An 8424-nucleotide genomic window follows, 5' to 3' on the forward strand; every position below is an offset into this window, starting at 1 on the left:
CACCTAAAACAAAAAATAAATGAGTAAGGTGTTTTACCTGATGAAGGAGACCTTCATCAGGTAAAACACCTTACTCATTTATTTTTTGTTTATCTCTTCAATGTCTATATATCTCTTTATTTTCATATATCTCTTTATTTTTCATAGAACTCTTTAATGTCCATATATCTCTTTATTTTTCATATACATCTATTTAATGTTCATATATCTCTGGGGCATTTTGCAGCCGAGTGTATAGCGGCAGGGATGAGAGTCAGTACCTCCAAAACCTGAGACCATGGTGCTCTGCCAGAAACCGGTGGATTGCTCCCTCCAGGTGGCGCCGGAGTGCCTACCCCAAGCGAAGAAGTTCAATTATCTCGGGGTCTTGTTCACGAGTGAGGGTAAGATGGAGCGGGAGATGGACATGCGGATCAGTGCGGCTGAAGCAGTAAAACAGGCGCTGTACCGGTCCGTCTTGGTGAAGATTTATTGGTTGGTCAAGAACGAGGTCTCGGATACAAGCGGCCGAAATGAGTTTCCTCCGTAGGGCTCAGCCTTAGAGATAGAGTAAGGAGATGAGTTTCCTCTGTAGGGCTCAGCCTTAGAGATAGAGTAAGGAGATGAGTTTCCTCTGTAGGGCTCAGCCATAGAGATAGGGTAAGGAGATGAGTTTCCTCTGTAGGGCTCAGCCTTAGAGATAGGGTAAGAAGATGAGTTTCCTCTGTAGGGCTCAGCCTTAGAGATAGAGTAAGGAGATGAGTTTCCTCTGTAGGGCTCAGCCTTAGAGATAGAGTAAGGAGATGAGTTTCCTCTGTAGGGCTCAGCCATAGAGATAGGGTAAGGAGATGAGTTTCCTCTGTAGGGCTCAGCCTTAGAGATAGGGTAAGAAGATGAGTTTCCTCCATAGGGCTCAGCCTTAGAGATAGAGTAAGGAGATGAGTTTCCTCTGTAGGGCTCAGCCTTAGAAATAGAGTAAGGAGATGAGTTTCCTCTGTAGGGCTCAGCCTTAGAGATAGGGTAAGGAGCTCGGACATCAGGAAGGAGCTTGGAGTCGAGCCAGCTGAGGAGGTTCGGGCATCTAGTCAGGATGCCTCCTGGACGCCTCCCATTAGAAGTTTTCCGGGCACGACAACTGTGAGGTTTTTATATCTCTTTATGTTTCATATATCTCTTTATTTTTCATAAAACTCTTTAATGCCCATATATCTCTTTTTCATATATCTCATCATTTTTCAAATAACTCTTTAATGTTCATACATCTCTATCTTTTTATTTTTCATATATCTCTTTAATGTTCAAATATCTATATCTCTTTATTTTTCTCATCTATTCATATTTTTCTCCACTTTAGCAAGTTTTTAGAATTGCGTTGCTAGGCAACAGCTTGGGTCCATGTTAATATGCTTAATAACCATCAACAGTCTGCCACCAACAATCACAGCCAACGTCACTTAAAGCCCCTTTCTTCCTATATACAACCAGGGAGGAAATCAGGAGGATACCAGGAAGGAAAGCATAAGGAAATGAGGAGAAACCAGGAGGAAACCAGAGAGGAAACCAGGGAAGAAACCAGGAACAAACCAGTGAGACCAGTGAAACTAGTGAGACCGGAGGGGCCGATGTATATCAATAAATGTATAAAGATATAATAATATAATATTTTCACCAGCGGTGAACGAGAGTGATTTCTTTGTATTGTAACTGATGTCTTCCCCTGACTGTGAATCAGTTTATAGTTTGAAGAAATGCATAAATAATTGTAATAATATTACATAATTAAGCACTTTTACTGAGGTGTGTTAAATAAACGTCATCTACTTTTATTGAAGTACATTTTGTTGTATTTGTACTTGTACTATAGTGAAGTACTTCACTAATGCAGAAGGAAAATCCTCTTTTACTATGAGATTAGTTCCTGTGTGTTTGTACTGCGGAAACTTTACAACAACGTGGATTGTGTGTCTCTCCTCTCTTCCTCCAGGGTCCCAGAGTGTGGAGGAAGAGAAACACAATCCACGTTGCTTGAGGTCCAGTGTAAAGTTTCCACAGTCAGTGATGGCTTGGAGCGCCATGTCATCTGCTGGTGTTGGTCCACTGTGTTTTCTGAGGTCCAAGGTAAACGCAGCCGTATACCAGGAAGTTTTAGAGCACTTCACGCTTCCTGCTGCTGACCAACTTTATGGAGATGCATTTTCCAACAGGACTTGGCACCTGCACACAGTGCCAAAGCAACCAGTACCTGGTTTAAGGACCATGGTATCCCTGTTCTTAATTGGCCAGCAAACTCACCTGACCTTAACCCCATGGGGCATTGTGAATAGGATGATGCGAAATGCCAGACCCAACAATGCAGAAGAGCTGAAGGCCACTATCAGAGCAACCTGGGCTCCCATAACACCTGAGCAGTGCCACAGACTGATGGACTCCATGCCACGCCGCATTGCGTGAGTCTGCATTTGTGTGAGGGATAATGACCGGCGAACAGCTCCCTGTTTCTCCATGTGTCTCATCAACTTGGCAGTGTTGTGTTGTTTTTTGTTGTGTTGTATTGTGTGTAATGAAATGGTGACCTTTTGTTAGCGGAGCTGTAATTGGTATCAGGAGAGTTTTACTACGCTCCACCAAACAGTGGATTCACTATCAGTGAACACACACACACACACACACGCACACGCACACAGATTCCTCTACCATACAACAAGCATGACAGGTGTTGAGTGTCCGAGGAAGAAGATGAAAGTAAAAAGGTCTAACTATTATAACCGTATAATCATTTTCTTTTTCTAGATAACCATTTGAATATATATATATATATATATATATATATATATATATATATATATATATATATATATATATATATATATATATATATATATATATATACTGTTTGGTTTTTATTTTCACTATAGTTTGTGATTAGACCACATAAAATTCATTGGACGCTATAAGTTGCTATGTTATATACTCTTTTTGAATGTGATGTGTTAAATGTTCTCTCCTTTGTTAAGAGCATGCATTGGCAGTATTACCAAATAAGGTAGTGAAACCTCCTCTGTCCAACTCTGGTGACAGGATGACTAATGTACTCTGGTGTATAAAAGAGGGGGTAGTAATGCATGTTTTTTGGGGGTGCCTGGCAATTCTGTGCAGGAGTAGACAAGAGAGAAGAGGTGTTCACTCACCAGCTCTAAAAACTTAACCCTTTCTCTTAGTTACTTAATATGCATCTTTACTAGAAAAGGAGAAAAATCAGATTGGACCTGTCCCAGCCCTTAGGGGTTGGGACAGGTCTCCAGCTTTAGAGTCTGGAAGAAATTTCTGCTATCAGGAGGGGGGTGCCTGGCAATTCTGTGCAGGAGTAGAGAAGAGAGAAGAGGTGTTTATTCACCAGCTCTAAAAACTTAACCCTTTCTCTTAGTTACTTGTGACTTTTAAACTGTTTGATTGAATTTAATTTTTTGTATGTAAGATAAACTTTGAACAAAAACTCAGCCTTACCCTTTGGAAGGGACTGAAACCAAACCAAAGGTTCTGGTTCTTTAAAACAATTTAAACCCTCTTTCCCTGTCCATCACCGTGAGATACAGAAGTGACGACTGAATCTACCAAAGAGACTTAAGGTAAGTATCTTTGGGTGAAGACTTTTGCAGTGTTTGTCATAATGATGAGATGGTGTCAAAATAGGTAGAGAGAAGGTATAGACGATATACGTACTCGCTTGATAAGGGTTGAGCGGAGTTACAGCCTACCGCAGGGGACCTAGAGCGCAAGCTGTAAAACACCCTCGACAAAACCTATAACTTAATTTGAAAATAACACAAAAACCTAACGATTTAGCACGGGGTGAGATAAAAGACCGAAGGCGTTATGCCAATATCGGATGAGGATTGTTATTTCCTCCGGGATCACTAGGATAATTAGCCGACGGAGTGCCACCGAGTTAGGTGCGAGGTCTTGCCTTTCCTACTCTCCCCCCTACCCTCCTCTTTCCCTGGCAAGACCACCGTTCACGCTACACAGGAAAGAGGACAGCTAGCAGCAATCCTGAGAACAGCATTCCGTAAACAGCTGACTGTGTCCTGCTTTACGTCTCGGACAATATTTACAAGCTGTAATTTATCAGCAACATTAACACGAAGCACGAGAGCAAGTCAATCCGCGAAGAATGCAACGAGATCCGCTGTGTGTGCTGCACTGAGGAGGAGGAAACTGATTTACTGAGAGAATTAGGAAAACACAGAAACACACACACACACACGCCATGTGCAGGAACATGATAAGAAACGCAGGATCATTCGTCTGTTTGCTGGAAGTCTCTCCCTCTCTTCCCTTTGACTTGCATCTGTTTTTCCTCAGCTTCCTCATGCTCCCTCCAAACCCTACTAAAGAGACAACTGATACCCACATCATCTTTTAGCCAGGAAATCCTGTGTGAAAAGAGAAGTAAACATTTATTTGGCACGTAATTTTGTGACGTCACTTCTGTAGATATATTAATCCAGAAGAGTCTTTTCCGAAACCGAACTAACTGGTTTAGTTGTATAGAACTAACTAACTAATTTAGTTGTCTAAACCTAACTACCTAATTTAGTTGTCTAGTTGTATAGATCTAACTACGTAGTTTAGTTGGCTCAACCTAACTAAATAGTGTAACGGACTGTGGGAAATGTTGTGTTATAAATGTTATGTTCAGGATGTAAGTGAACGTCTCATGAGCTGGTAGCTGTGAAGCGTGTCTGTGATTGGAGAGCGAGGATGTTGTTGTGTGGTGTGGTGTTGTGTTACGAGCCGTTCGGAGCAGAGTCTATGACCCGGAGCAGACGTGAAGCTGGTTGAGAGGCTTTCACGGGGGTTTTGCTGTTGTTTTGGCGTAGGCTACGGCCAACAGTAGCCCGTTCTATGTTCTCTTAATAAACACCCTATAAGCCATCTACGTCTCGTAGCTTTCCTGACCCAGGGTCACTACAATAGTTTAGTTGTCTAAACCTAACTGATTAGTTTAGTTGTCTCAACCTAACTAAGTAGTTTAGTTGTCTCAACCTAACTAAATAGTTTAGTTGTCTAAACCGAACTAAGTAATTTAGTTGTATAGATCTAACTACGTAGTTTAGTTGTCTAAACCTAACTAATAAGTTTAGTTGTCTCAACCTAACTAATAAGTTTAGTTGTCTCAACCTAACTAAGTAGTTTAGTTGTATAGACCTAACTATGTATTTTAGTTGTCTAAACTTAACTAATAAGTCTAGTTGTCTCAACCTAACTAAATAGTTTAGTTTTATAGACTTAACTACGTATTTTAGTTGTCTAAACTTAACTAATAAGTTTAGTTGTCTCAACCTAACTAAATAGTTTAGTTGTCTAGACCTAACTGAGTAGCTTAGTTGTCTTAAACTGATTAGTTTAGTTGTATTGACCTAACTAATTCAGTCTTCTGAAGTTTATTTTGAAAAGACTATGCAGATATTTTAAATGCGTTGCTGTCTTATTGAGGAAAATGCACAAAACATAATGAGTAACTTGTGGTATCGTCTGACCCGTTTGAGGATACGTTGTCTCATTTTGCTTTGGCACCACATCCCACCCCTTTCTATGGACCTGTGGGGAATTGGTTTCATTCACATTATACAATTGAAAGAAATTACTACTTTATACCATGTATTAATACATTTATTATCAGTGAACTCTGTAAGTAAGAGTTGCGTAGCCTTTCATTTGTGGCCTACTTGCTATTGAAGTTTAATAGCCCTGCTGAATAAACTGGAGGGAAATTAAAATGTATTTTGTCTCTTTAACATCCATTTCAGATGAAAAGCCTCTTTGTCCCACTGGTTTGTCTGGACTGAGTTTCTATTCTGTGTCACTGAGTGCATTTACATTGACATTATTCAGAATATCAAAGTATTCTGTTTATTGGATTTTAATGAGAGACACACATTTCATCATATATATGCAGAAATAGAATACATGACACTAATACATTTGGAAATCTATTTTTGTTTTGTTTTGCAGGTTTTATGTTAATATGGGACATTCTGTGTTTATTCATGAGTCAACTCATCATGATGATTGACATATTTAGGTGAATATAAAGTTTTTATATCAAATATGACTTGAACATTGATATGAAATGCACATAAACACACACAGGAATGATGAATTATTCACTCCGGTGCATATGTTGCATAAGACATCCGTTCTCATACGTTTCCTCTGCAGGTATGTACAGTGATAAATTACCATGCTAACGTCTACCTTCTGCCTGCTGTACTGCACTGTGGGATCAGCAGGTTGTGTGAATAAACTCAATAAAGCAGAGAATGAGAGAATGAAACTGAATGTGCCTTCACAAAGTGAGGGAGGGAGAGAGGGAAAGCTCTGCCAGACATGACCTTGCTGACCAAAACTGGCTAAGACTCTACAAATGAATTTCATCTCTTGTCACATTCAAAACTCATCGTCTCAGCAATTAAAAACAGTGTTACATCACTCCGGTTCATGATCTGAACCGAGGGAGGGAGGAAAAGACATTAAGATCCACTTAAGAGAGTGACTGAAAAGACCCAAATGAACACAAACACGTGCATATTGTATGCACACTAAAATAGAAAGTATATGAATGGATTTATAATTCCAGAAAGGAAACACACTGGAGAGTCTCGGAGTGAATAGCAAAGTTTCATCAAATAAACGTGCAATTCAACAATGTCAAAACGCTAAAATAAGAACTATGGACTAAACCTGTGTTCTAACAGGAGGAACTATGGACTAAACCTGTGTTCTAAGAGGAAGAACTATGGACTAAACCTGTGTTCTAACAGGAGGAACTATGGACTAAACCTGTGTTCTAACAGGAAGAACTATGGACTAAATCTGTGTTCTAACAGGTGGTGTCAGGGACTAAACCTGTGTTATAAGAGGAAGAACTATGGACTAAACCTGTGTTCTAACAGGAAGAACGATGGACTAAACCTGTGTTCTAACAGGAGGAACTATGGACTAAACCTGTGTTCTAACAGAAATAACTATGGACTAAACCTGTGTTCTAACAGGTGGTGTCAGGGACTAAACCTGTGTTCTAACAGGAGGAACTATGGACTAAACCTGTGTTCTAACAGGAGGAACTATGGACTAAACCTGTGTTCTAACAGGAGGAACTATGGACTAAACCTGTGTTCTAACAGGAAGAACTATGAACTAAACCTGTGTTCTAACAGGAGGAACTATGGACTAAACCTGTGTTCTAACAGGAGGAACTATGGACTAAACCTTTGTTCTAACAGGAAGAACTATGAACTAAACCTGTGTTCTAACAGGAGGAACTATGGACTAAACCTGTGTTCTAACAGGAAGAACTATGGACTAAACATGTGTTCTAACAGGAGGAACTATGGACTAAACCTGTGTTCTAAGAGGAAGAACTATGGACTAAACCTGTGTTCTAACAGGAGGAACTACTAGTAGTAGTAGTAGTAGAATATATATATATATATACATATATATATATATATATATATATATATAGTATATATAAGTGCTTCATCCCACTGAACTGTTCCCACTGAGCTCTCACAGTTCTAAGAACAGAAGCAGAACAAGTGAAAGCAGCGTTGTGGATCCATTGTGGATTGTTCAGGAGTCTTTAAGTTCAGGTTCTGAATATTTATTCCAGCAGTGGTCGTGAAGTTGCGTGTCTAATTTCCAGAGCATCTCCTGAGGCTGGACTGGTTTCCTTCAGTGTGTAGCAGTCACGCTCCAGTTGCTTCAGATGTGTATTTAACACGCTCTTCTGTTCAGAAGCTCAGAGGACCGACTGGTCGTTCCTTCAGAAGGAACCTCTTTACCCTCCTGACTCACCCGCTCTTCATCCGCTCCTCACCCGCCCATCACTCTCCACCAGGCAGGTTTGCGTCATGAATTATTATTTCAATGGGCCATAACTGAAGAAAATGTTATGAGGGCTGCTGTACCCGTTACACCATTATCATTATGAAAGACTTGTAATACTACTACTACTATAGTAGTAGCAGTAGTAGAAGTAGCAGTAGTAGCAGTAACAGTAGTAGCAGTAGTAGCAGTAGGATTAGTAGTAGTAGTAGTAGTAGTAGTAGCAATAGCAGTAGTAGTAGGAGTAGTAGTAGGAGTAGTAGTAGCATCAGTAGTAGTAGTAGTAGTAGTAGTAGCAGTAGCAATAGCAGTAGTAGTAGGAGTAGTAGTAGTAGTAGCATCAGTAGTAGTAGTAGTAGTAGTAGCATCAGTAGTAGCAGTAGTAGTAGCATCAGTAGTAGTAGTAGTAGCAGTAGTAGTAGTAGCAGTAGTAGTAGTAGTAGTAGTAGTAGTAGTAGCATCAGTAGTAGTAGTAGTAGTAGTAGTAGTAGCATCAGTAGTAGTAGTAGTAGTAGTAGTAGCATCAGTAGTAGTAGTAGTAGTAGTAGCAGTAGT

Source organism: Taurulus bubalis (genome assembly GCF_910589615.1).
Source record: "Taurulus bubalis genome assembly, chromosome: 19".
Classification (NCBI taxonomy): Eukaryota; Metazoa; Chordata; class Actinopteri; order Perciformes; family Cottidae; genus Taurulus; species Taurulus bubalis.